Raw genomic sequence first — 27,190 nt, 5'->3', positions numbered from 1 at the left:
GCCCCTCGCTTGTCCATCATGATTAACGAGGTTGGCAAGGCAGTGCATTCTCAGACTGCGATGACTCTTGAACTCAGACGCAAATTGGATGACATCTTGGAGCAGATGCGTGCCTTGCAGTTGAAGCTGAATATTTCAAAGGCCGGTGAATATTCTTAATTCATAATTGGGAATATTCTTAATTCATAATTGGGATTTGCTTGTGCAAGTGGAACTGTTAAAAAGTGTTTTTCACTGCTCAAGCCATAACATTACAGGCTTATTAAGCCTGAAGGTCAAATTGCCTGACTGTTTTCCTCCAGAGGATTTTTTTTTTTCGGCCTGGGGAACATTGGCTGTTTCTTATCCCAACTCACAAAGACAATATACTGCTTTTCACAGGACTGAAGCATGCTCCATTCCCTCCCCCCACCCGCCTCCTATCCCCCATCAACACCCCCCTCTCCGGCGCCTGCTAACATCACTCCTTTCCCCTTCGGCGGTGCAGTTTTAGCTGCAGCCCCCTTTCTTCCCCCCAGGCTGACGGCGGCGCATCTCAGGGTTGCTGCGTCGCCTTCACCCACTTGCCTCAATTCGGATAACGGACTTCTTCAAACTTAGCGCACATAAACAATGTCAAATGTGTATGTGTTGTCTTTAATTCTGATGTGTGCCATTATTACGGTAAACAAGTAATAATTGTGGACTAATTGCTGCCTGAGTTAACTGGAGTGTAAACATAATTTCTCCATTGTGAGATCAATAAAGTATATCTCATCTCATCTGCAACTGTTCAGATGTCTGTGCACGCAAGTCACAGCTGAAGAACACCTGTAGTGGCTTGTAGAATATGAACTTGCATAAATTCACCATGAGGCCCGGATGTCAGCTTGCTGTCCTTGTGTGAAAATAAATTAAAACACATATTGCTTCAGCTGATCGTTGCATCAGCACACCGCAACGGTGGTGAATATCGTGTCATGCAGAAAATCACAAAGAGGTGCATGAATCTGCGGGATTTCCCCACATTGTAATAATTAAGACACATATCACATTTGCAATGCGGTCACCAGCGGGTCACTGCGCGGTGGACATGTCATGCCAGCTGATGTGTTCATGACATAGTAGCCAGGTCTTCATAACACAAAAGCCCGGCTGATGTCTTCATGAGACGAACGCATCAGGTAAGTCATGTAAAAACCATAAAAGGGACAACAATAATCCACGTCATTTCAGTACTTCCTGGTGCACGTCTAAGGCTACGTCCGCTCTTTATAACAGGAATTAAGTATTATAAATTGTGGCGTTTTTAATTTTTTTGCTATGCTACTGTGGGCAAGACTTTACACGTCCTTGCAATGTGTTCGTGCTCGTGAACACGAGCGTGTACAAAACCGTCATCACAGTATTGTGCAAACCTGTCTGACCGTGTGTCCCTTCCGACACCAGGTAGAATGTTTCGCAATTCCCCATTTCATTTTTTGTTCATGGCTTTTCGGCCGGTTTCTGCTTCTTTCACCCAATTTCATGTTCCAATCCAATCCAACCCACTTTATTTATATAGCACATTTAAACAACAGAACAGTTTCCAAAGTGCTGCACATAAAAATGATTATACAACTATACAAAACAATAAACCCACTCAGATACTAATAAATAAATAAACATAAAAACAATAAAACAATAAATAAATAAAACACTGGGCCAAAGACAACAGAGGACCATACAACTCATGCAGAGCTAAAAGCCAGAGAATAAAAGTGGGTCTTCAGACGAGACTTAAAACACTCCATTGTGGGGGCTGTTCGAACGTGGAGAGGCAGAGCATTCCAGAGTCTGGGCCCAGCCACAGAGAAGGCCCTATTCCCCCTGGTCTTAAGTCTCGTCCTAGGCACCACAAGCTGGAGCTGGCCCTCAGACCTCAGAGCACGCGCTGGGCAGTAAATTTGGAGGAGGTCTACAATATATTGTGGGGCCAGTCCATTTAAAGCTTTAAAAACAAATACTAAAATTTTAAAATCAATTCTAAAATTAACAGGGAGCCAGTGTAAAGACGCAAGAATGGGTGTAATATGTTCATGTTTTTTGCTCCCCGTTAAGAGGCGTGCAGCAGCGTTCTGGACTAACTGCAATCTGTGAAGTGTATTTTGATTAATTCCCAAAAAAAGTGAATTGCAGTAGTCCAGGCGTGAAGAAATAAAAGCATGCATGACGCGCTCCAAGTCAGAAAAGGATAAAATTGATTTAATTTTGGTTAAAAGACGAAGCTGATAAAAGCTGGATTTAACAACCGCCTTGACCTGCCTGTCCAGTTTAAGATCAGAGTCCATAATGACGCCAAGGTTGGTGGCTGTGGGCTTCATGTGTTGACTGAGAGGGCCCAGGTCTAATTGAGCTGTGGAACCAACACTGGGCCCAAACACGATCACCTCGGTTTTATTCTCATTTAAGCTAAGAAAATTTTGAGCCAACCAAGCCTTGACGTCTTCCAGGCACACAAGCAAGGGTGTCAGGGGGCTGCTAGAGTTCTTCTTAATAGGCAAGTAAATTTGAGTATCATCTGCATAAAGATGATAAGATATGCCATGTTTTCTAAACACCTGACCTAACGGGAGAAGGTATAGGGTGAAGAGAATAGGCCCAAGAATAGAACCCTGGGGGACTCCACAGTTCAGAGGAACAGAAGACGAGGTGGACTCCCCCAGCCTGACAGTAAATGAATGGCCTGTAAGGTAAGAGTGGAACCAGTCCAAGGCTGTCCCCCTGACACCCACACAATTCTCAAGAAGAGATAAAAGAGTTGCATGGTCAACTGTGTCGAAGGCATGTTATGTGTGAAGGGGCCCTGAGAGGTGTTTTTTGGACAGGTGTGACTTTTACTCTGGAAAATCTGGTACATTTATCACCTTAAACATGTTTAAGGGCCCGCTCACAGATAATACGAATTTGGTTGATTTGTGCACAAAGTGTGCATGAAGCAGGAATTGTATGCAAAACATGTAAATTTGTCACTGCCTTGAAAGCCTCATACACCTGTTGTTACAATTATTTGCACACACCAGAGGCTGAAAGACAGAGTGTGCGCTGTGAGACCCCATCAAACCCTCTCGCGGTAGGTGTTGGCCAAATTCTAGCTGACACACACGAACATTTAACACCGCTTGTTTGGCACTTAGAAAATGTGTGGCCATTTGTACACTTAACACGACAACAGTCAGCAGACAATCATTGTCAAGCTGGATATGAAATTTGTCTAAGTGTCCCATGACTGTGAAGTTGGCGAGTGCACATGTGACGTGCCAGAGTGTCAGCTCCCCCCACAACACGTGTGCATATGTCGCATGCTCCCCCCAACATGTGCATGCATGTGGTTCACGTGGCCCCTGCAGGCGAGGCACCTCTCATCTGATCACAGAGTGACACCTTGGTCTGTGCACTAAACAGACGGGAAGTGGCAGCTGTTGACAACTCTGGTCCTGCACATCAGAGCTGCAGAACACGCACCATGTTCTGACGGACATGCGCGTGTGTATGCTTGCTCTCCTCACATCGAAATACATAAAACATATGTCGCTTCTGCGATGGGCTGAGAGCGCACATTGACAGGCTGTTACAGCGGACTGCCAGTTCATGTGGACATGCAGCAGGTGATCTGAATGTCACATATGTCTGATAGGACAGTGAGCGGCATGCCACAGGACCATACGACATATGCCGCTTTCAGTCACATATCAGCAGAAATACACCATACCAAACACCATTTGGTGAGTTTTTTTTTTTTATTTAGAAAATACGCTTATCTGCTTGTTAATTTTAACCATTTCACTCTTCTGTTATGAGACAGTGAATGTGGCACAGTGGTGTCAAGTATCAAGTAGACTTTATTAGCCCCCCAGGGGCAATTCGTTGTGCAGCCAGCAGTAGAACACATTCGGACATACATAGACAGTGGTAAAGTTTCTGTCTGGTAACCAAAGGGTGTGGGTTCAAATCCTGTGAGTGGCATTTTTTTTTTTTTTTTATTTAACCAGGGTTAGTTCAGTATTGCGTCCCCTTTTATGTATTATTTTTATCAACCCAGTGATATTCACTAATTATACAGCTGGTTTTTATTTTATTTTCCTCCACATCAGCAGCGCGATGTGGTGCACCTCATCCCACAGTGTGAGCAGCTGTCAGCAGTGCGGTATGGTGCACCTCATCCCACAGTGCGAGCAGCTCCGGAAGCTCACACTATGTTCCTGCTCGAAAGACACCATCGCGTGCACGAACCATCACACCAGGATTGTGCATGTCTGCCCGTCGACAGGCATGCACATGTTTTGTGGTGCACTAATTCGAACTGTTTTGCGCTGTTTCACCGTAATTCGACTAAATTCGCACTATGCATGAAGGGGCCCTAACGCCGCTCGCTTGGCACTTGTATGGCCATTCACCCGATTAGCATGAAAACAGTCAGCAGACGATCACTTTCGAGCTGGATGTGAAATTTGTGTAAGTGCCCCCACGAGTGTGGCGTGAAAGCAACACACGGGGTGCATGTGTCTCGCATGTGTGCGTGAGTGTGTGATATGCTGATATGTATGTACAGATCTGATCACATGGGGGCCGGAGAGGGAGGTCTGAGCACACACAGCATGGGGAGGTGCCTGACCACATAACACAGAAACACACTTGTCTGGGTGCTGAACAGACAGGGGAGTGTGTCTGCTCACAGCGGATGCTGTTGTGATCTGTGCACCTGGACATCCCAGCTGGGCAGCACCTACTGTGTTTAGAAGGACATGAACTTATAACATTCCTCCGTGAGGCATGTGTCTGCCTACTGTCCTCACAATTCATAAAAACATATATCGCTTTTGCATCAGGTTGGAGAGCATGCACAGCGCGCACACTGACAGGCTGTTCCAGCTGGAATGGACCGTCAGTTCATGTGGGCACGCAGCAGGCAATCTGAATGTCACGTCTGCCTGACAGGACACGTGTCCTGTGACCGGTGCGCCGCAGGACCATATGACAAGCCAACAATGCGACAAATACTTTCAGTCATGTATCAGCAGAAATACACCGTAACAAATGCCGTTTGGTCAGTTATCACAGCGTTTGTTGATTTTAGCCATTTCATGCTCCTGTTATAAGACAGTAAGTGTAGTACAGTGGTAAAGTTTCCATCAGGTAATCAGAGCTTACAGGTTTGAATCCTGTGAGTGGCATTTATTTTTTATTTAATCAGGGTTATTTAACCGTGGGGTTCTGTATTGCGTTCCCTTTTATGTATTATTTATATCAACCGAGTGATACTCACTAATTATACAGCTGTTTTTAATTTTATTTTTCTTCACATCAGTGGTGCGATGTGCTGAAACACGCCCCAGCTGCTCACAATGTGTTCCTGCTTGTACAACACTGTCGCATGCATGATATCGTCACAGTTTAAAACAGTTTAGACTTAGACAACTTTATTCATCCCACCAGGGGCAATTAATTTCAGCAGCCTGCATACCGGCACATCACAAAAAAAAAAAAAAAAACATACTACATCCACATAAAATGTGCAACATACTACATCCACATACCCATACATCTACACCTTACAAGGAATTTAAAAGACGGATAGCAGAAGGAATAAAAGATTTTAACAACCGATTCGTCCTGCAGACAGGTGAAACATAACGACGGCCCGAAGGCAACAAAGAAAATTCACCTGCCAGCACATGTCCGGGAGAAGACAAAATACAATTTGCCTTCCTCACCATTTGCTGTTCACAAAAACTAGCTAGGTTTCTGGTTTCCACTCCAATGATCTTTGAACATGTCTTTGTGATACTATGCAAGCTACTTTTATCTTTCAGTGCCAGGCTAGGAAACCAGCAGATGAAAGAAAAACATAAAAGTCTTTCAATAAAGGACTGATAAAAACGACCCATAATAACAGAACTGACAGAGAAGGACTTCAATTTGCGAAGGAGGTACACTCTCTGTTGCCCTCGCTTCACAATGTCTGCCGTATTTACGTCGAATCTCAACTTCTCATCAAAAAAAGTGCCCAGATATTTATATGCAGCTTTCCCATGAATAATGCTGTCTATAGCAAACCCTTTGTTACGTCTAAAATCAATTATAAGCTCCTTCATTTTAGATATATTTAACTCCAAGTGATTAGTATCGCACCATGAAACAAAATCAGCAAGGGCCTCCCCATGTCCTGACTCCTCTCCCTGAAGAAGGGACAGCAAAGCAGTATCATCAGAGAACTTAACTAAACAGCTGTGTTGCCTGACACTTCTGCATTCATCTGTATATAAGATGAAAAGCAAGGGGGAAAGAACACAGCCCTGTGGTGAGCCTGTGGACAAAACTAAGGGGTCTGAAATGCGTCCGTTTACCAAAACTCTCTGTCTCCTATTCGTTACAAAGTCCGCCAACCATTCAACCATCTGGTGAGGCAATTTAAAATCACACCTTAACCTCTTAATTAAAAGGCAAGGCTGCATCAAGTTAAAAGCTGAAGAGAAATCAGCAAATAAAAGCCGAGCATGAGCTCGAGGCTTTTCCAAATGTCTGTAAAGACAGTTGAGAATAAAAAGCTTAGCATCTTCTACTCCTTTACCTGCCTGATATGCAAATTGAAGTGGATCAATATTCCCTTTCATATTTGACATTATCATATTCTTCATAATTTTCTCAAAGACCTTCATACACAGTGATGTAAGTGCCACAGGTCTAAAATCATTAAACTGTTTAGGAAATGACTTTTTCGGGACAGGAATTATAAGTGATGATTTCCATAAATCTGGCACTCGGCCGCAACTAAGTGACATCTGAAAGATATAGAGGACACTACTGAGTTGCTCACCACAATACCTCAGTGTACGTCCACAAATTCCATCTGGACCACAAGACTTCCTTACATTAACCTTCTCCAGAAGTCTTTTCACACTATCCTCGCTAATGATTATACCATCGTCAGTAGCAGAGGAAGTGCTCTCAAGGGGGAGTTTATCTGCAACCTCATAGTTCTCAAACCTAGAATAGAAACAGTTAAATGCATTCGGCAGATCCTCATCGTAGCTCCCCTCTACTTTAATTGGTGCTCTATTATTATCCTGTTGGACATTAGTAACTGAAGCCATAGATTTAATGCCTATCCAGGCTGCCCGCAGATCACCACTACTGTACATATGTTCTACCTTGTCTTTGTAAGCTCTTTTAGCTTTACGGATTTTGTTCCTAACCTCCTTGTTAATTTCTTTCTTTTCCACATTATCTCCTATATAAAATTTTTTTTTCTTATTTAAAACACTCTTTAAATTTTTGGTGACCCACGGTTTATTATTGGCATAGCTAATAATATTCTTCTGAGGAATGTTGATATCCACACAGAAGGATATATAAGAGGAAACAGTCTGTGTCAGTTCATTCAGATCAGAGCATGTATCATAGAAAACCTCCCACGCAGTCCATTCGAAGCAAGCCTTCAGTTTGTCGATGCAGTCTTCGGACCAACACCTCACAGTCTTTATAGTCCACTCCCGACGTCTACAGACTGGCTTATAAGTCGGCAAAAGAAGAACACTATTATGGTATGAGGCTCCGAGAGGGGGCATACTGATGGACCTATAAGCTTTGGCTACTGAGCCATAGCACTGGTCAACAATAGAATTCCCCATAGTTGTTGAACAAGTAACATACTGCTCGTATGTCCTCAGTACTCTGTCTAATCGGCAGTGGTTAAAATCCCCCAAAATAAATTTAGGAGCATCAGGGGAAATTGCAGTTAGTTTATTATTCACATCCTCGATCAGCTGGCAAGCTGCCGTGACGTCAGCTCTCGGGTGAATATAAACCAGGGAAAAAAACAACTGAGGAAATTCCCTCGGCAGGTATAAGGGGCGAAGTGAGATACTCAAAAGCTCAGTATCTGAGGTGCAGATTTTCTCTCGCACCACAACAGTTTTACAGTATCTCTCATTAATATAAAAACAGACCCCACCTCCTTTAGACTTATTTGTAATGAAAGAAGAGCGGTCCAGACGAATGGGGAATCCAAAGCCGGTTAAGTAAAAATCCTCATTCCTGTCTCGTTCTCCCAGCCATGTTTCAGTGAACGCGAGGAGGCAAGTCTCTCTAAACTCATGTTTCCACTTTGCGTAGATCTCGAGTTCATCCATCTTATTCCTGATAGACTGAACATTGGAAAGAAGGACTATTGGGAGAGGTGGGAGCCGGCGTCTATCGTCAAGTCTAATTCTTCTCAGCCGGCGCTGAACGCCACCCCTCCTCCCCCTTCTTCTCCGGCGTTTCCTTGGTACCAATCCACTTTCTGCAGTGTCGAAAAACCCATCCGGCAAGCCAGGAGGACGCAAGGACTCCGAACCCGCTTCTGGCAGACGGAGAGACAACAAGAGTTCCCGACTGTAGATAATCCTACCAGCACTCACGTCTCCGCCATCTTGGTAGCCGCTAATGCTCCGACATAACAGAGTCCAGAGAGCAACGAAGATCCCGATGTAAGCTCCCTTCATGTTTCCGCGTAACTCCGCTTAGTCCTCGATAACAGATACAGGCATAGAAGTCCACAGCAATAACACACAATCGACAACAACAACACCTAGCACTCAGAACATACGCCTCAGCAGGCTGCACAGTGTCGCACAGGTAGACGAGCGCCACTTCGCTCGTCTACCTGCGTTTAGGAGGAGTTGTTGGGTGGAGGGTTGGATATAAACATTTCTAAGCATTTCTAAAAGGCATTTCAAACACATAACTTCATTGGTGTTCTGGACACTCATTGCAAAGCACAGTAATTACATGACTGAATACATTTTCCAAGCAGAAGTGTTTCTTTATTGCAGAAGACTTTCAGAAGGTTTTATTTGCATTCAATTGTCTCTCAATTCTTTTTTTCCACAGTATTCATTATTCAGGCCCACACATACTGTAGTTTTCTTTGCATTCACAATCTCTCATAAGGCTTGTTTCTTTGATTTATTGTGAACCTCTATAATTACTCTTTCAAAAACTGTTGAAGAAACTAAACTTTCTCTAAAGTACAATGTGTGTTTTTAAACATACACAGGATTTATTTATTCTACCCCATGTAAAATGATGGACAAGGACATGTAGTAGTAATTGCAGTCATGGGAATATAACTCTTCCACTAATTGCTAGGACTGCTGCACTACTTTTACTAGCCTGGAGCATTGCAGCTTGTTTACCTTTAATAATATTGACACTACAAGCAAAACAGCATTGCTTGTCAATTCCACTGTTTTTCGCAAGCTGCTTACTTTTTCCTTTTACTATATATATATATATATATATATATATATATGTGTGTGTGTGTGTGTGTGTGTGTGGCGTGTGTTGTCTAGATTTGTATGATTGATGTTTTGGAATGTTTTCTCTGTTATTTTTCTGCTTGGGATCTTTTGTTACTGCATTTTCTTGTCTGTCACCTCGGTGCTTGGTGGTGGGTGGTACCCTTCTGCTTTCCACGGCATGCTCTGAATCTTTTCACCGGCTCATTAATCCTTGTATTTAAGTCTCTGTTTCCTCCTTGTACCCCGCCAGATCGTTGTACCTTATGCCTTTGCTTCCAGCCTGTCCTCTGAGTTTTGTCTTGACTTGCCATGGTTTTGAACCTCCTGCCTGTTTTGGTTATATATATGTATGTGTGTGTGTGTGTGTGTGTGTGTGTGTGTGTGTGTGTGTGTGTGTGTGTGTGTGTGTGTGTGTGTGTGTGTGTGTGTGTGTGTGTGTGTGTGTGTGTGTGTGTGTGAATGTGTGTGTGAATGTATATGTCCTTTAGACATCTGTATTAAAAAATTATGTGCACCTGCATGTTCTAGTGTGGTCCTACATGTTGCCACATCCACTGCATTACAAAGTGATCCTGACAATACAGGTAGCCATTTAACTGTGAAATTCAGGTGATATTTGGGCTTCACCTTGGACTCATCTATTTGCTGGCTTCCTCAGCACTGAGGCACATGCGTGCTGGCTGACACCCACCCATCATCTGAAGTTGAGTGGCTTAGTGACAGTCACAACATTTAAACTGCAGGAGTGATCGAGATATCACTATCAGAATGTTAAAATACCCCTGTTTAGCATGGGACATGTATATTCACTTCTTAACTGTTAATAAGTACACTTTACATGTTAATTCCAAAATGCTGTTTTACTGTGTAGATGGTGTAGGAGAAGTTAAAATGAATTAAACTGAACTTCTTGTTTAATCTTCAAGATATTCAACCACTCAACAAAATGTCTTTGTCACTCAAATATAAAGTGATACAACAGCCCCAGTTCTACCCTCCAGAGTAAGAGTGTCTGTACTAAAAAAAACAAAGTGTTATTCAGCTCAACAACAGGCAATGTCAATATTGTTCTGAAGAGACCTTCAGGTCAAAGTTGCACACATACAAACGACTAGGCTGTGCTACCCTCAATAGGTTTGTGAAGGCTTCTGGATATTCTTGGGAATGGAAGAAAGGACAGCCATTCTGTGATGCAGCAGTGATGAAAGTTTTTCAGAAATTCCCAGAAAGCCGGGATTTACTTACGTGGTGCACATTTCAGGTTATTTTTAATAGCATACATCAGAATCCATTAATGTTCCACACCCAAACAGTAGGTGGTGGTAAAGTGCCATGTTGGTTTGCAAACTGCCAGTAACTTGAAAGAAGAAGAAGCAGAAGAAGGGGTTATTTTTTTGTTTGTTTGTTGGTTTTCATGGTGCACGTCGGATTTAGTCTGTGGTCTGTCTTCACAATGTTTGTAAAATAGTTTGGAAACGTCTCTAATGAGACACCACAGTGGATATTAAGTGTCACGTTTTCACGTCCTGATCCAAGATAATGTTACATGGCAACATCTCTAGCAGGGGACCACAGACTTCCCTCAAAAAATGAGGTGGGCTTCATAGATAATTGGCAAAGCTTCTGGGGAAAACCTGGTCTTGTTAGGCGAGACGGCATCCATCCCACTTTGGATGGAGCAGCTCTCATTTCTAGAAATCTGACCAATTTTCTTAAATCCTCCAAACAGTGACTGTCCAGGGTTGGGACCAGGAAGCAGAGTTGTAGTCTTACACACCTCTCTGCAGCTTCTCTCCCCCTGCCATCCCCTCATTACCCCATCCCTGTAGAGACGGTGCCTGCTCCCAGACCACCAATAACCAGTAAAAATCTATTTAAGCATAAAAATTCAAAAAGAAAAAATAATATAGCACCTTCAACTGGACCACAGACTAAAACAGTTAAATGTGGTCTATTAAACATTAGGTCTAAGTCCCTGTTAGTAAATGATATAATAATTGATCAACATATTGATTTATTCTGCCTTACAGAAACCTGGTTACAGCAGGATGAATATGTTAGTTTAAATGAGTCAACACCCCCGAGTCACACTAACTGCCAGAATGCTCGTAGCACGGGCCGAGGTGGAGGATTAGCAGCAATCTTCCATTCCAGCTTATTAATTAATCCAAAACCCAGACAGAGCTTTAATTCATTTGAAAGCTTGACTCTTAGTCTTGTCCATCCAAATTGGAAGTCCCAAAAACCAGTTTTATTTGTTATTATCTATCGTCCACCTGGTCGTTACTGTGAGTTTCTCTGTGAATTTTCAGACCTTTTGTCTGACTTAGTGCTTAGCTCAGATAAGATAATTATAGTGGGCGATTTTAACATCCACACAGATGCTGAGAATGACAGCCTCAACACTGCATTTAATCTATTATTAGACTCAATTGGCTTTGCTCAAAATGTAAATGAGTCCACCCACCACTTTAATCATATCTTAGATCTTGTTCTGACTTATGGTATGGAAATTGAAGACTTAACAGTATTCGCTGAAAACTCCCTTCTGTCTGATCATTTTTTAATAACATTTACATTTACTCTGATGGACTACCCAGCAGTGGGGAATAAGTTTCATTACACTAGAAGTCCTTCAGAAAGCGCTGTAACTAGGTTTAAGGATATGATTCCTTCTTTATGTTCTCTAATGCCATATACCAACACAGTGCAGAGTAGCTACCTAAACTCTGTAAGTGAGATAGAGTATCTCGTCAATAGTTTTACATCCTCATTGAAGACAACTTTGGATGCTGTAGCTCCTCTGAAAAAGAGAGCTTTAAATCAGAAGTGCCTGACTCCGTGGTATAACTCACAAACTCGCAACTTAAAGCAGATAACCCATAGGTTGGAGAGGAAATGGCGTCTCACTAATTTAGAAGATCTTCACTTAGCCTGGAAAAAGAGTCTGTTGCTCTATAAAAAAGCCCTCCATAAAGCTAGGACATCTTACTACTCATCACTAATTGAAGAAAATAAGAACAACCCCAGGTTTCTTTTCAGCACTGTAGCCAGGCTGACAAAGAGTCAGAGCTCTATTGAGCCGAGTATTCCTTAAACTTTAACTAGTAATGACTTCATGACTTTCTTTGCTATTAAAATTTTAACTTTTAGAGAAAAAATTACTCATAACCATCCCAAAGACGTATCGTTATCTTTGGCTGCTTTCAGTGATGCTGGTATTTGGTTAGACTCTTTCTCTCCGATTGTTCTGTCTGAGTTATTTTCATTAGTTACTTCCTCCAAACCATCAACATGTCTATTAGACCCCATTCCTACCAGGCTGCTCAAGGAAGCCCTACCATTAATTAATGCTTCGATCTTAAATATGATCAATCTATCTTTATTAGTTGGCTATGTACCACAGGCTTTTAAGGTGGCAGTAATTAAACCATTACTTAAAAAGCCATCACTTGACCCAGCTATCTTAGCTAATTATAGGCCAATCTCCAACATTCCTTTTCTCTCAAAAATTCTTGAAAGGGTAGTTGTAAAACAGCTAACTGATCATCTGCAGAGGAATGGTCTATTTGAAGAGTTTCAGTCAGGTTTTAGAATTCATCATAGTACAGAAACAGCATTAGTGAAGGTTACAAATGATCTTATACATTCAAATACATTCAAAAATATATATAAAAATAAATGAAAATAAAAATCACAAAAATCATATCAAATCAAATTATTCATCATCTATATATGTTGAAAAGGATGACTCACATTACTCATATACCAATAAATACTGTTTCAGAAGTTTTTTAAAGAAACATTCATTTGCACTGCGTTTAATGTGATCCAGTAATAATTTCCTTTCATGCATACCCCTAAATGTGACAGTGTTCTTAATGGCATTGGTTCTAGCTACAGGTAACGTAAAATTTCCCAGCACAGAATGTCTGGTTCTGTACGTATGATTTTCTGAACTACAAGAAAAATTCCTAAACAAAATATAAGGTAACTTAGTGACAACAATCTTTCTAACAAAAATGATCAGTGAATATAAAAGTCTATGTTTGACTAACAGCCAGTTTAATTTTTTATGCACTGTGATATTTGTCCTATAACTGCATCTCAGTGCCACACGAGGAACCCTATTCTAAATAATCTGTAATCTATTTATCATTTTTCCAGTAGCATTGGACCAAACTACAGGGCAATAGTCCAAATATACTAATAATAGTGCTTAATAGCATACTTCATTGTAATGCAACTTAGAAACCTTGCATGTCTTCTCATAATTGATATACCCCTGCCCATTTTTACAAAAATATTATTTCTATGTTTTATCCATGATAATTTTGAATCTACCACTACACCCAGCAGCTTGCTCTCATGCACTTGATTTATTATCAGATTATTAATCTTAATGTCTAATATGGGGTTTTTCATAACAACACAGCTAGATCCAATAACCATACAGTTAGTCTTTTCTGTATTTAACACTAACTTATTAAATGTTATCCACTCAACTACATTGTGCAATTCCATATTTAAAACAATTTCAAGCTCATTGTGTGAGCGTGCTGATGTATAAATGGTTGAATCATCTTCCATACATTACTGTACTAGCTTTATGTAAAATATATGGTAAATAATTTGTGAAAATTGTAAATAATAATGGACCAAGGCAACTATCTTGTGGCACTCCACATAATACCCTCCTGGTGTTAGTAAAACTGCCATTAAAAAACACTCTCTGTGTCCTGTTAGATAAGTAACTTCTGAACCAAATTAGAGCTGATAGCTCAAAACCATATCAAGCAAGTATTTCCAATAACAAATCATGGTCAATAATATCAAAAGCAGCAGACAGATCGAGAAACACGGTACCATGTTCTTCTTTTCAACCTCTCTGCACCAATCATCCGACATATGAGTCAATGCCGTGGCAGTGGAGTGACTCTTTCTGTACGCATGGTGAAAATCAGTGATTAAGTTATTAGAAGAAAAATAGTTATTAATTTGCTCAGATACAATAACCTCCATAATTTTTCCTAACACAGGTAAAATACTTATGGGTCGACTATTTAAAACTGAGAACGGAAGTTTCTTATTTTTTGGTAGTGGGATCATTTTAGCCTGTTTCTATGCTCGTGGACATGAATTACAGGCAAAGCTAAGGTTTATTATATGGGCTAAAACAGGAACAATACAATCAGCTGCTAGTGTGAGAAGCCTACTGTCAAGACCGTCCACACCTTGGGGCTTGTCTTTACACAATTTCAACAATTCCCTTTACCTTATATGTACTTACTTTCTCAAATTTAAACCTGATGTTTTTACAATCCATAATTTTATTTTTATCACTAGATAGACAAACAGATGAACAGAAACAGCATTAGTGAAGGTTACAAATGATCTTCTTATGGCCTCAGACAGTGGACTCATCTCTGTGCTTGTTCTGTTAGACGTCAGTGCTGCTTTTGATACTGTTGACCATAAAATTTTATTACAGAGATTAGAGCATGCCATAGGTATTAAAGGCACTGCACAGGGTGGTTTGAATCATATTTATCTAATAGATTACAATTTGTTCATGTAAATGGGGAATCTTCTTCACAGACTAAGGTTAATTATGGAGTTCCACAAGGTTCTGTGCTAGGACCAATTTTATTCACTTTATACATGCTTCCCTTAGGCAGTATTATTAGACAGCATTGCTTAAATTTTCATTGTTACGCAGATGATACTCAGCTTTATCTATCCATGAAGCCAGAGGACACACACCAATTAGCTAAACTGCAGGATTGTCTTACAGACATAAAGACATGGATGACCTCTAATTTCCTGCTTTTAAACTCAGATAAAACTGAAGTTATTGTACTTGGCCCCACAAATCTTAGAAACATGGTGTCTAACCAGATCCTTACTCTGGATGGCATTACCCTGACCTCTAGTAATACTGTGAGAAATCTTGGAGTCATTTTTGATCAGGATATGTCATTCAATGTGCATATTAAACAAATATGTAGGACTGCGTTTTTGCATTTGCGCAATATCTCTAAAATTAGAAAGGTCTTGTCTCAGAGTGATGTTGAAAAACTAATTCATGCATTTATTTCCTCTAGGCTGGACTAATGTAATTCATTATTATCAGGTTGTCCTAAAAGTTCCCTGAAAAGCCTTCAGTTAATTCAAAATGCTGCAGCTAGAGTACTGACAGGGACTAGAAGGAGAGAGCATATCTCACCCATATTGGCCTCTCTTCATTGGCTTCCTGTTAATTCTAGAATAGAATTTAAAATTCTTCTTCTTACTTATAAGGTTTTGAATAATCAGGTCCCATCTTATCTTATGGACCTCATAGTACCATATCACCCCAATAGAGCGCTTCGCTCTCAGACTGCAGGCTTACTTGTAGTTCCTAGGGTTTGTAAGAGTAGAATGGGAGGCAGAGCCTTCAGCTTTCAGGCTCCTCTCCTCTGGAACCAGCTCCCAATTTGGATCAGGGAGACAGACACCCTCTCTACTTTTAAGATTAGGTTTAAAACTTTCCTTTTTGCTAACGCTTATAGTTAGGGCTGGATCAGGTGACCCTGAACCATCCCTTAGTTATGCTGCTATAGACTTAGACTGCTGGGGGGTTCCCATGATGCACTGAGTGTTTCTTTCTCTTTTTGCTCTGTATGCACAACTCTGCATTTAATCATTAGTGATTGATCTCTGCTCCCCTCCACAGCTTGTCTTTTTCCTGGTTCTCTACATCAGCTCCAACCAGTCCCAGCAGAAGACTGCCCCTCCCTGAGCCTGGTTCTGCTGGAGGTTTCTTCCTGTTAAAAGGGAGTTTTTCCTTCCCACTGTCGCCAAGTGCTTGCTCACAGGGGGTCGTTTTGACAGTTGGGGTTTTTCTGTAGTTATTGTATGGCTTTGCCTTGCAATATGAAGTGCCTTTGGGCAACTGTTTGTTGTGATTTGGCGCTATATAAATGAAATTGATTTGATTTGATTTGAGATAGGATTCAACATTACTTAGATTAGGCATATTCTCTCTCAATTTGTCTAATAAAATAATCATTAATACGAGGGCTGTCAATAAAGTAATGGTCCTTTTTATTTTTTTCAAAAACTATATGGATTTCATTCATATGTTTTTACGTCAGACATGCTTGAACCCTCGTGCGCATGCGTGAGTTTTTCCACGCCTGTCGGTGACGTCATTCGCCTGTGAGCACTCCTTGTGGGAGGAGTCGTCCAGCCCCTCGTCAGAATTCCTTTGTCTGAGAATTTGCTGAGAGACTGGCGCGTTGTTTGATCAAAATTTTTTCTAAACCTGTGAGACACATCGAAGTGGACACGGTTCGAAAAATTAAGCTGGTTTTCAGTGAAAATTTTAACGGCTGATGAGAGATTTTGAGGTGATTCTGTCGCTTTAAGGACTTCCCACGGTGCGAGATGTCGCTCAGCGCTCTCAGCTGCCGTCGTCAGCCTGTTCAAGCTGAAAACCTCCACATTTCAGGCTTTATTGATCCAGGACGTCGTGAGAGAACAGAGAAGTTTCAGAAGAAGTCGGTTTCAGCATTTTATCCGGATATTCCACTGTTAAAGGAGATTTTTTTAATGAAAGACGTGCGGACGGGTCCGCGCGTCGGGACGCAGCCGCCGCGACGCTCCGCCACAGGAAAAACACCTCTGTTGAAAGCCTTAAGGACAAGTTGGAACATGTCCTGCCTGTTAAACAATTTCTCATATACTCACTCCACTGAAAGCCATCAAAAGCCGCCTGGATTTTACAAATGGTTATCAACATGGAGGTGTTTTTCCTGTGCTGCCGCACCGCGTCGGCTGCGTCCCGACGCGCGGATCCGTCCACACGTCTTTCATTAAAAAAATCTCCTTTAACAGTGGAATATCCGGATAAAATGCTGAAACTGACTTCTTATGAAACTTCTCTTTTCTCTCACGACGTCCTGGATCAATAGAGCCTGAAATGTGGAGGTTTTCAGCTTGAACAGGCTGACGACGGCGGCTGAGAGCGCTGCGCGACGTCTCGCACCGTGGGAAGTCCTTAAAGCGACAGAATCACCTCAAAATCTCTCATCAGCCGTTAAAATTTTCACTGACAACCAGCTTAATTTTTCGAACCGTGTCCACTTCGATGTGTCTCACAGGTTTAGAAAAAATTTTGATCAAACAATGCGCCAGTCCCTCAGCAACTTCTCAGACAAAGGAATTCCGACGAGGGGCTGGACGACTCCTCCCACAAGGAGTGCTCACAGGCGAATGACGTCACCAACAGGCGTGGAAAAACTCACGCATGCGCACGAGGGTTCAAGCATGTCTGACGTAAAAACATATGAATGAAATCCATATAGTTTTTGAAAAAAATAAAAAGGACCCTTACTTTATTCACAGCCCTCGTATAATTAACAATATCTACCAGCTTTGTTATGAATTTATTATCTCCTTCAAGAAAGGACAGATTAATTCTGTTTTTCCTACCAGTCAATTGATTCAAAACCTTCCATATCTTTCTACTGTCAGTTCCTGCTTTCTGAACTCGATCCTCAAAACTTTTTTTCTTTTTCTTTCTATTCAGTTTAGTTACAGAGTTCCTCATCTCTCGGCTGTTTGGCTTTTGCCTTACAATATAAAGCGCCTTGGGGCAACTGTTGTTGTGATTTGGCGCTATATAAATAAAATTGATTTGATTTGAAATGTCTACATTCAAGTCAAATAAAATCAATTAAATTAATAATTAATACATTTTAAGATATGGTGATATATACATGGATTCAACCTTCCAGTGTCTTCATGCCTTGGATGCTGTGTTTCATGGAGCCTTGAGATTTATTACAAACTTAAAATCTCTCAAATCACTGTTTGCTGTACTCTCAGGTTGGTTGGTTTTCCCTCTCCATTTAGTGTTGGATTAATTGGCATCTTTTTTTTTATAAGGCAGTACTTGGACTTCTTCCTCCTTATTTGAACACTTACATTCTCCCGAGGCTTGCAGGGACGTATCAACTACGTTCACAGGATTTGTTTTTTATTGACTGTCCCTAAAGTCCGCACTGTCTTTGGCAAGAAGGGTTTTAATTTTTACAGCACCTTCTGCATGGAATCAGCTTCAGAATGAATTACAGTTGAAGGAGTTGGTCTCATTTTATTTGTTTAAAGGTTTTTTAAAGGACCTTGCAGAAAGGCAGTCTGTCACTGTTTTTAAAGTGAGTTAGGTCTCAGGTTTTTATGATGACGTTGTTTGATTATGTTGAGTGAAAGTGTGTCTATGCATTTATTTGTATGTGTTTTTGTATTTATATGTAACCGCGTTGCTGCCACTTGCCAGGACACTCTTGTAAAAGAGATTTTTGATCTCAGTGTTTTTTTTATCCTGGTTAAATAAAGGCTTGATGATGATGATGATAACAATCCCAGTCAAATTTATTTCCTGTTACAATTGCCATCTTTTTCATCTGCTCTCTCATTTTAATAGAGTCTTTAATTTCATCATCAAACCAGGGTGTGACGATGTTCCTGACAGTAAACTTCTTCATGAGTTTCAACAAAAGACATGAATAGGCTATTAAATCTTGAAAATGCAATTTCGGGATTCTGAATAGATAACACCTCAGACAAGCAAATGGCTTTCACTTCAACAAATTTCTCCTTTATTTTATATGACCTCTTGAATATAACTGTGGGTCCAGGTCTACCTACCATCGTGGCTAATACAATTATGATCACTATAGCCAATGGGAACAGAAACTTAGCCACATGGGATGTGCAGCCAGTACATTCTGAGTGCCGGTCCCAAGCCCGGATAAATGAGGAGGGTTGCGTCAGGAAGGGCATCCGGCGTAAAACAAGCCAACCCAACTATGCAGACTCAGAATCGAATTCCCATACTGGATCGGTCGCGGCCCGGGTTAACAACGTCCACCACCGGTGCTATTGCCCAACAGGGTGCCGGTGGAAATTGGGCTACTGCTGGGCGAAGACGACGAAGAAGAGGAGGAAAACGTTGCCACAAACAGCGGGAGAAGAAGAAAACTAGAAGGGTGGAAATGAGAGTGGGGACTTTGAATGTTGGTAGTATGACTGGTAAAGGGAGACAGCTGGCTGATATGATGGAGAGGAGAAAGGTAGACATATTGTGTGTGCAAGAGACCAAATGGAAGGGAAGTAAGAGCAGGAGCATCGGTGGTGGGTACAAGTTGTTGTATCATGGTGGGGACAGGAAGAGAAATGGTGTTGGGGTCATTTTAAAGGAAGAGTATGTTAAAAGTGTGTTGGAGGTTAAGCGAGTGTCTGACAGGGTGATGAGTGTGAAGTTGGAAATTGAAGGGGTGATGATGAATATCATCAGTGCATATGCCCCACAGGTAGGTTGTGAGATGAAGGAGAAAGAAGATTTCTGGAGTGTGTTAGATGAGGTGGTAAAGAATGTGCCCAAGCATGAAAGAGTGGTGATAGGAGCAGACTTCAATGGGCATGTTGGTGAAGGGAACAGAGGTGATGAGGAAGTAATGGGTAGATATGGTATCAAGGATAGGAATGGGGAAGGACAGATGGTAGTTGATTTTGCAAAAAGGATGGAAATGGCTGTGGTGAATACCTACTTTAAAAAAAGGGAGGAGCAAAGGGTAACATATAAGAGTGGAGGAAGGTGCACACAGGTGGACTACATTCTTTATAGGAGATGCAAGCTAAAAGAAATCACACACTGTAAGGTGGTAGCAGGAGAGAGTGTCACTAGACAGCATAGGATGGTTGTTTGTAGGATGACTTTAGAGGTAAAGAAGAAGAAGAGAGTGAGAGCTCAACAAACGATCAGATGGTGGAAGCTGAAGGAGGAAGACTGTTGTGTGAAATTTAGTGAGCAGGTGAGAGAAGCACTAGTTGGAGGGGAAGCAATTTTGGACAACTGCAGATGTGGTGAGGGAGACAGCTAGGGCAGTACTGGGTATGACATCTGGACAGTGGAAGGAAGACAAGGAGACTTGGTGGTGGAATGAAGAGGTCCAGGAAAGCATAAGGAGAAAGAGGTTGGCGAAAAAGTTTTGGGATAGCCGGAGAGATGAAGAAAGTAGACAGGAGTACAAGGAGATGCGGCGTAAGGCGAGAAGAGAAGTGGCAAAAGCAAAGGAAAAGGCATATTGCGAGCTGTACAAGAAGTTGAATAGTAAGGAAGGAGAAAAGGACTTGTACCGATTGGCCAGACAAAGGGACAGAGCTGGAAAGGATGTGCAGCAGGTTAGGGTGGTAAAAGATGCACATGGTAATGTGCTGACAAGTGAGGAGTGTGTGCTGAGAAGGTGGAGGGAATATTTTGAAGAGTTGATGAATAAAGAAAATGAGCAAGAGAAAAGGCTGGATGATGTGGTGAGAGTAAATCAGGAAGTAAAAGAGATTAGCAAGGAAGAAGTGAGGGCTGTTATGAAGAGGATGAAGAGTGGAAAGGCAGTTGGTCCAGATGACATTCCAATGGAGGCATGGAAATGTCTAGGAGAGATGGCAGTAGAGTTTCTGACCAGATTGTTTATTAAAATCTTGGAAAGTGAGAGGATGCCTGAGGAGTGGAGATGAAGTGTGCTGGTTCCTATTTTCAGGAACAAGGGTGATGTGCAGAGCTGCAGTAACTACAGAGGCATAACGCTGATCAGCCACAGCATGAAGTTATGGGAGTAGAAGAAGTAGTAGAAGCTAGGCTTAGAAAACAGGTGAAGATCTGTGAGCAGCAATATGGTTTCATGCCGAGAAAGAGCACTACAGATGCAATGTTTGCTCTGAGAATACTGTTGGAAAAGTACAGAGAAGGACAGAAAGAGTTACATTGTGTGTTTGTGGACTTAGAAAAAGCTTATGATAGGGTGCCAAGAGAAGAGTTGTGGCATTGTATGAGGACGTCTGGAGTGGCAGAGAAGTATGTTAGGGTAGTGCAGGACATGTACAAGAATAGTGTGACAGCGGTGAGATGCGCAGTCGGAATGACAGACTCATTCAAGGTGGAGGTGGGATTACACCAAGGATCAGCTCTGAGTCCTTTCTTGTTTGCAGTGGTGATGGACAGGTTGACAGATGAGATCAGACAGGAGTCCCCATGGACTATGATGTTTGCAGATGACATTGTGATCTGTAATGAGAGTAGACAGCAAGTTGAGTCTAGTCTGGAGAAGTGGAGATATGCTTTGGAGAGAAGGGGAATGAAAGTCAGTAGAAGCGAGACTGAGTACATGTGTGTGAATGAGAGGAAGCCCAGTGGAATAGTGCAGTTACAAGGAGTAGAAGTGGTGAAAGTAGATGAGTTTAAATATTTGGGGTCAACTGTTCAAAGTAATAGAGAGTGTGGTAGAGAGGTGAAGAAGAGAGTGCAGGCAGGGTGGAGTGGGTGGAGAAAGGTGGCAGGAGTGATTTGTGACCGAAGAATATCAGCAAGAGTGAAGGGGAAAGTTTACAAAACAGTAGTGAGACCAGCTATGTTGTATGGTTTAGAGACAGTGGCACTAACAAAAAGACAGGAGGCAGAGCTGGAGGTGGCAGAGCTGAAGATGTTGAGATTCTCTTTGGGAGTGACAAGAATGGACAAGATTAGGAATGAACATAGAGGGACAGCTCAGGTGGGATGGTTTGGAGACAAAGTCAGAGAGGCGAGATTGAGATGGTTTGGACATGTGCAGAGGAGGGACCCAGGGTATATAGGGAGAAGGATGCTGAGGATGGAGCCACCAGGCAGGAGGAGAAGAGGGAGACCAAAGAGGAGGTTCATGGATGTGCTGAGAGAGGACATGCAGGTGGTTGGTGTGACAGAGGAAGATACAGAGGACAGGGTGAGATGGAAACGATTGATCTGCTGTGGCGACCCCTAACAGGAACAGCCGAAAGACGAAGAAGAATAGCCAATGGGAACAGAAATTACTTTACTACACCGCTCAGGGGAATTGGTAAAAATATGATCAATACATGTTGACATTCTGTTACCATCATTATTAACATGTATTCTTGTTGGTTCATTGTGCAGGGGTGGTGGCCAAATGCTTAATGCGCTTGGTTTCAGTGCAGTAGGTTCCGGGTTCAAACCCCACCTCTGCCACATTTCTCCATGTAATGTGGAGTTGCGTCAGGAAGGGCATCCAGCGTAAAACCTGTGCCAATTCAACATGCAGATCCACCTTGGATTTGCTGTGGCGACCCCGAGTGCAAACAAGGGAGCAGCTGAAGGGACTTACTTATTCTTGTTGGTTCATTAATAACCTGAGTATATCCACATGTAGTAGTGACAGTAAACAACTTATTTTTTAAATGGCAGTTTTTAGCAAACCAGTCAATGTTAAAATTGCCCATAAAGTACATATCCTGACCCACAGAAGTATAGGTGCCCAACATCTCACAAATTGTATCTAAATATTCACAATTAGCATTTGGTGGTCGGTAACAGCAACCCAGCAAAATTGGCTTACGGTGAGGTTTTGCAGCCATCGCACTTCAATTTTAAATTTCATCATATCATTTCTGATTTGTGGTGGTAAATGATCTTGAATATAAAAAGCAACTCCGCCACCTAATCTATTTCTAACATTTCTGTAAATATTGTAACCATCAATACATAGCTCAGTGTCATCAAAAGAAGAGTCCAAATAAGTTTCTGAAATTGCAAGCATGTGTAGTTTGTATCTACACTATATAATTATAGACTTTTGATGAGGTGTACCCGTGATTATGCGGTCCACATAATCATGGGTACACCGAAATCAAAAGTCTATAACTGCTTTATTATATGGTAAACAAAAAAATTGGGAGTTTGTCAAACATACTAAAACTGAAAAATCAATCTCAAGTTTCAACTCTTTATTATTGCTATCATACTGCACCAACTGACATTCCATCGATCGACTGGAGATGCCTGTTAAGTCCGTGATGAAGAATCAACAGGCTTGTTTTCTTATAAAGTTCGCCATTCGCCTGTATAGCTTCTGCGTAAAATCGACCAAGTACTCCGTCAAGCATCTGTCTGTCATAACTTTCAAAGTTGAACGCATGTCCCTTTTCAGTGATGCACTTGCGAAACAGGTTGGCTGCTGACTGTGTATTTTCATGTAAAATTCGTTTTAAGTCAGCATTGCTAACAGACACAAACCAGTCTTCCGTCATCTTGTCAACAAACTGACAGCCAAAGTAGGTGTTGTATTGCGTTATCTGATTGGTCGTTATCGATAGAAGGCGTCACTTGATTAGCTAGCACTACACTGCACGCGAGGTGTACTCGTTTCGCAAGTGAGGTCTACTCGGCTCCACCAGCGGTCAACTCAGCATGTGGTACAGCTTAGAAAGTGGCGAATGGGCCAATCAGAAGTTGGCAAAATCCCATACCATATAATAAAACAGATTAGAGACCTCACAAATTTTATTCCTCAGACTATACCTCAGACTACTTCTAACCTTACTGAAATGAAATTTGGGGTTCCACAGGTGTCTGTCTTAGGCCCGCTGCTTTTCTCCCTTTATATAGCACCCCTTGGGCACATATTGTGGTGTTTTGGGATTACCTTTCACTGCTATGCAGATGATACTCAGTTATACATGCCGAAAACTGCTCGTAATCTCGTTTACATAAAATCCTTAGAAGATTGCCTTGCAGCAGTGAAAAGCTGGATGTCTAGAAACTTCCTATTTTTAAACTAAGATAAGACTGAAATGATGGTTCTTGGTCCAGTGAGACATTGGCATCAACTTGATCAGTCAACGCTCAGCCTCGGCTCATGTGTCATACATCACACTGACAAAGTGAGGAACCTTGGTGTAATTTTTGATCCTTCGTTGTTCTTTGGCCTCCACATTAGAAATATTACTAGGACTGCTTTCTTCCACCTGCGAAATATAGCGAAGATTCGTCCCATCCTGTCTATGGCTGATGCTGAGACCCTGATCCATGCATTTATCTCTTCTAGATTGGACTACTGCAATGTTCTATTTTCTGGTTTACCGAAGTCTAGCATTAGGGGTCTCCAATTGGTTCAAAATGCTGCAGCCAGACTTTTGACACAAAGCAGAAAGTACAACCACATTACACCCATTTTGGCATCCCTTCGCTGGCTTCCTGTCCCAGTGAGATCAGATTTTAAGGTTCTGCTACTAACCTATAAAATTATTCATGGACTGGCACCTCCCTACCTAGCTGACCTAATTAAACCTTATGTACCGGCCCGGGCTTTACGTTCTCAGGGTGCAGGACTACTTTGTGTCCCTAAGGTGAATAAGAAGTCTGCGGGTCACAGAGCTTTCTCTTATCGTGCCCCTGTTCTGTGGACTGATCTCCCTGCATCAATAAAACAGTCAGATTCTGTGGAGATTTTCAAGTCCAGACTTAAGATGCACTTATTTTCCCTTTCATATGGCTAGCATACTGGTACAGTTTTGTTTTACGCCTTTTACTGTTTTAATTCATTTATTAGTAATTGGAGCTGGCTGTGGCCTCAATTTTACCTAAATTCTGGGTCTTTTAGTGAAGTTTAGGGCTAGTGGCCCTAGTGGCCCTTAAGGATTTTATATATATATATATATGTTATCACTGTTAAACATTTGTACCTTCGTCTTCTTTCTTATGAAAACGGTGTTGTGCTGTTTGCACTTCACCCTGAGAATGTATGTGTTATTCAACCTTGTTTTAGCTTTGTCTTCTTTCTCATGAGAACGGTGTTGTGCTGTTTTGCACCTGTCTTAACCAAGCCTGAGAATTCAATTTTGTTTTAGCACTCTGGGGTCAATCTGAACTGGGAATGAAGGACTGGATGTACTTATTGTTATAACATAACTTTGTTTTCGTAGCCGCTAACGACTGGGAGTAAAAGAACTGAAGGTTGAATTTTGACTGATTGTGATGCTTAGTGTTCCAGGCAGATGCAAAACAGCTGATAACTGCAACAGACGAACGAGATGTGCTGACCTGAAGTGTTCTTCCTTACAGCTGCACTTGACGTATGCGTTTATGTTATGGGAAGAAACTTGTCTTGCGTCATTACCCCCACCCTTAGGACAAGTTTCTTGTTTATGTGATGAGGGCGTCTCTTAATAAAAAGAGCGGAAAAGCAGGCCAGACTTTAGTGTAGCCTTGGTGTACAGCCTGGCCGCACTCCGCGCGTAATATTTGACTTTCTGTCTCACTGGTGTTTCTTGACTCTGTTTGTCTTGTTAAAGGTTTTAAAAATGTTTGGAGGAGAAAATACCCAACATTGACTGGGGGCTCAGTCCGGGAGCTCAACAATACCGGAGGTGTCCAGCGGAGGTCGTCAAGTCCAGACGTAAATCCTTGGCCAAGGTCCGATCGATTGATCGTGTCTGCAATTGTCGACCACCGTTGGCATCGTCTGGTTGACGAGATTTTCCCGAAGAAGACAGACAGGAAGTCGAGTCAGTGAGTAGAATTTCTTTGTAAATAGTACCGAGTGAGTGGTGATCAGATCACATAAACAGTTAAATTCCGCAAGCGATGATACAGAATCGTCTGTTAATGCAAAGCAGTTAAACTCTGTAAGGAGGGTGCGGACTCCTCTGTTTATATACGCGTACCGGTAGGGGATAAAAGTGATCACATAAAACAGTTAAACTCCGTAAGCGATGGCGTGGAATCGTCTGTTAATGCAAAGCAGTTAAACTCCGCGAGGAGGGCGGACTCCTCTACGGTTGCGAGGGACGCAAGTAGTTAAATTCCGGAAGGAGGATACGGACTCCTCTGTTTTAATACGTAAAGGAAATCCCGGGTAGAAATATGTGCACTGTAAAAAAGTAGTTAAATTTGGCAGGGACGGCGGAGTCCCCTAATGCAGGACAGTAGTTAAATTTCACGGGAGGGAGAGCTCCCCTGACATAAGAATGCGCGTACGATTATTAGGAGTGTTTCTATGTGTAAATAGTGTTTTGTGTAAGTGTAAATAACTGTGTGAAAGTGCAATACTTTGGACAACGTTAGTGACAACCGTGCGTGTGGAAGCAGAGGCAAGTGATTCCGCTTCCTACGGGGAGGTGAAAGGAATCAACCACACGACGGCAAATTAATTGTCACGTCCAAAGAAAGTGTGAAAACTTCAGATTTAGAACACCCTAGGTGTGCCCCCGTCTGAAGTCCAAATTATAACAAGGGATAATAAAAATGGGGGGTAAGACGTCTATAAATAAGGAAAATTTATCAACTGACGACTGGAAATTTATGGAAGCAAAAAAAATCCAAAAACAACAAAAAATTGGAGACCTGGATTAATAAACATGACTTTGACGGACGACTGAACCTGATCAGTATACAGAAGCTAAAGAAGGAGTTAGAACAGCAACATAAAGGTGATGAGAAAAAGATGCAGAAAGTAGGGGCAGATTTAGTGGCATTTTGGGAGGAGGAAGCAGAGAACAGACAGAAGGGAGCAGAGAAGCAACGATTAGAGAAAGCAAGGAAAAAGAAAGCTGTAGGTAAGGCAGAAGAAGATGTGATAATTCAGCACAGAGAACCAGAACAACCTCAGCAACCACCGCCGGCTGGATCGTCGGTGACAACAACACCTTTATCTCCTCTACCAGAGGATGACGATGTACCGCCACCACAGTATGATTTAGCAGTAAAACCTAAGGTAAAAAGTGAAAAACCAGAAAAACCACAAACACGCAGTCAAGCGAAAGTGCCCACAGCCCCTCCCATGGTGGAACACAGTGACCAGGGAGGTGCCTATCCTATGATAGAAGTACCAAATCCTCGTGCAGGAACAGCAGGACAGCGATCAACCATGCTCGTATATCGAACATGGAATGCTGATGATATCAAAGCAGCAGTCGACATGATACCATCGCCACATGTCGATATTGAGGGATTTATGCAGGATATAGAAAACATTAGAAATTCTTACCACCTTAGTGGACCTGAAGTCCAACAG

At 41.9% G+C, this 27,190-nt stretch overlaps 1 protein-coding gene and 1 long non-coding RNA gene across 2 annotated transcripts in view; one reads left to right on the top strand and one right to left on the bottom strand.

Moving 5' to 3' along the window:
- Positions 1-27,190, bottom strand: part of mtnr1bb (melatonin receptor 1Bb) — a 223,647-nt gene that overhangs the window by 18,986 nt on the left and 177,471 nt on the right. The window lies entirely within an intron of this gene.
- Positions 4,520-23,823, top strand: LOC117517341. Its single transcript, XR_004562707.1, has 3 exons — positions 4,520-4,531; positions 9,031-9,036; positions 23,703-23,823. It is a non-coding gene; the product is annotated as an uncharacterized LOC117517341 (long non-coding RNA).

The sequence above is a fragment of the Thalassophryne amazonica genome, chromosome 9 (assembly GCF_902500255.1).
Source record: "Thalassophryne amazonica chromosome 9, fThaAma1.1, whole genome shotgun sequence".
Classification (NCBI taxonomy): Eukaryota; Metazoa; Chordata; class Actinopteri; order Batrachoidiformes; family Batrachoididae; genus Thalassophryne; species Thalassophryne amazonica.
The sequence above is the reverse complement of the archived record's forward strand: the minus strand, read 5'-3'. Positions and strand labels throughout refer to the sequence as shown.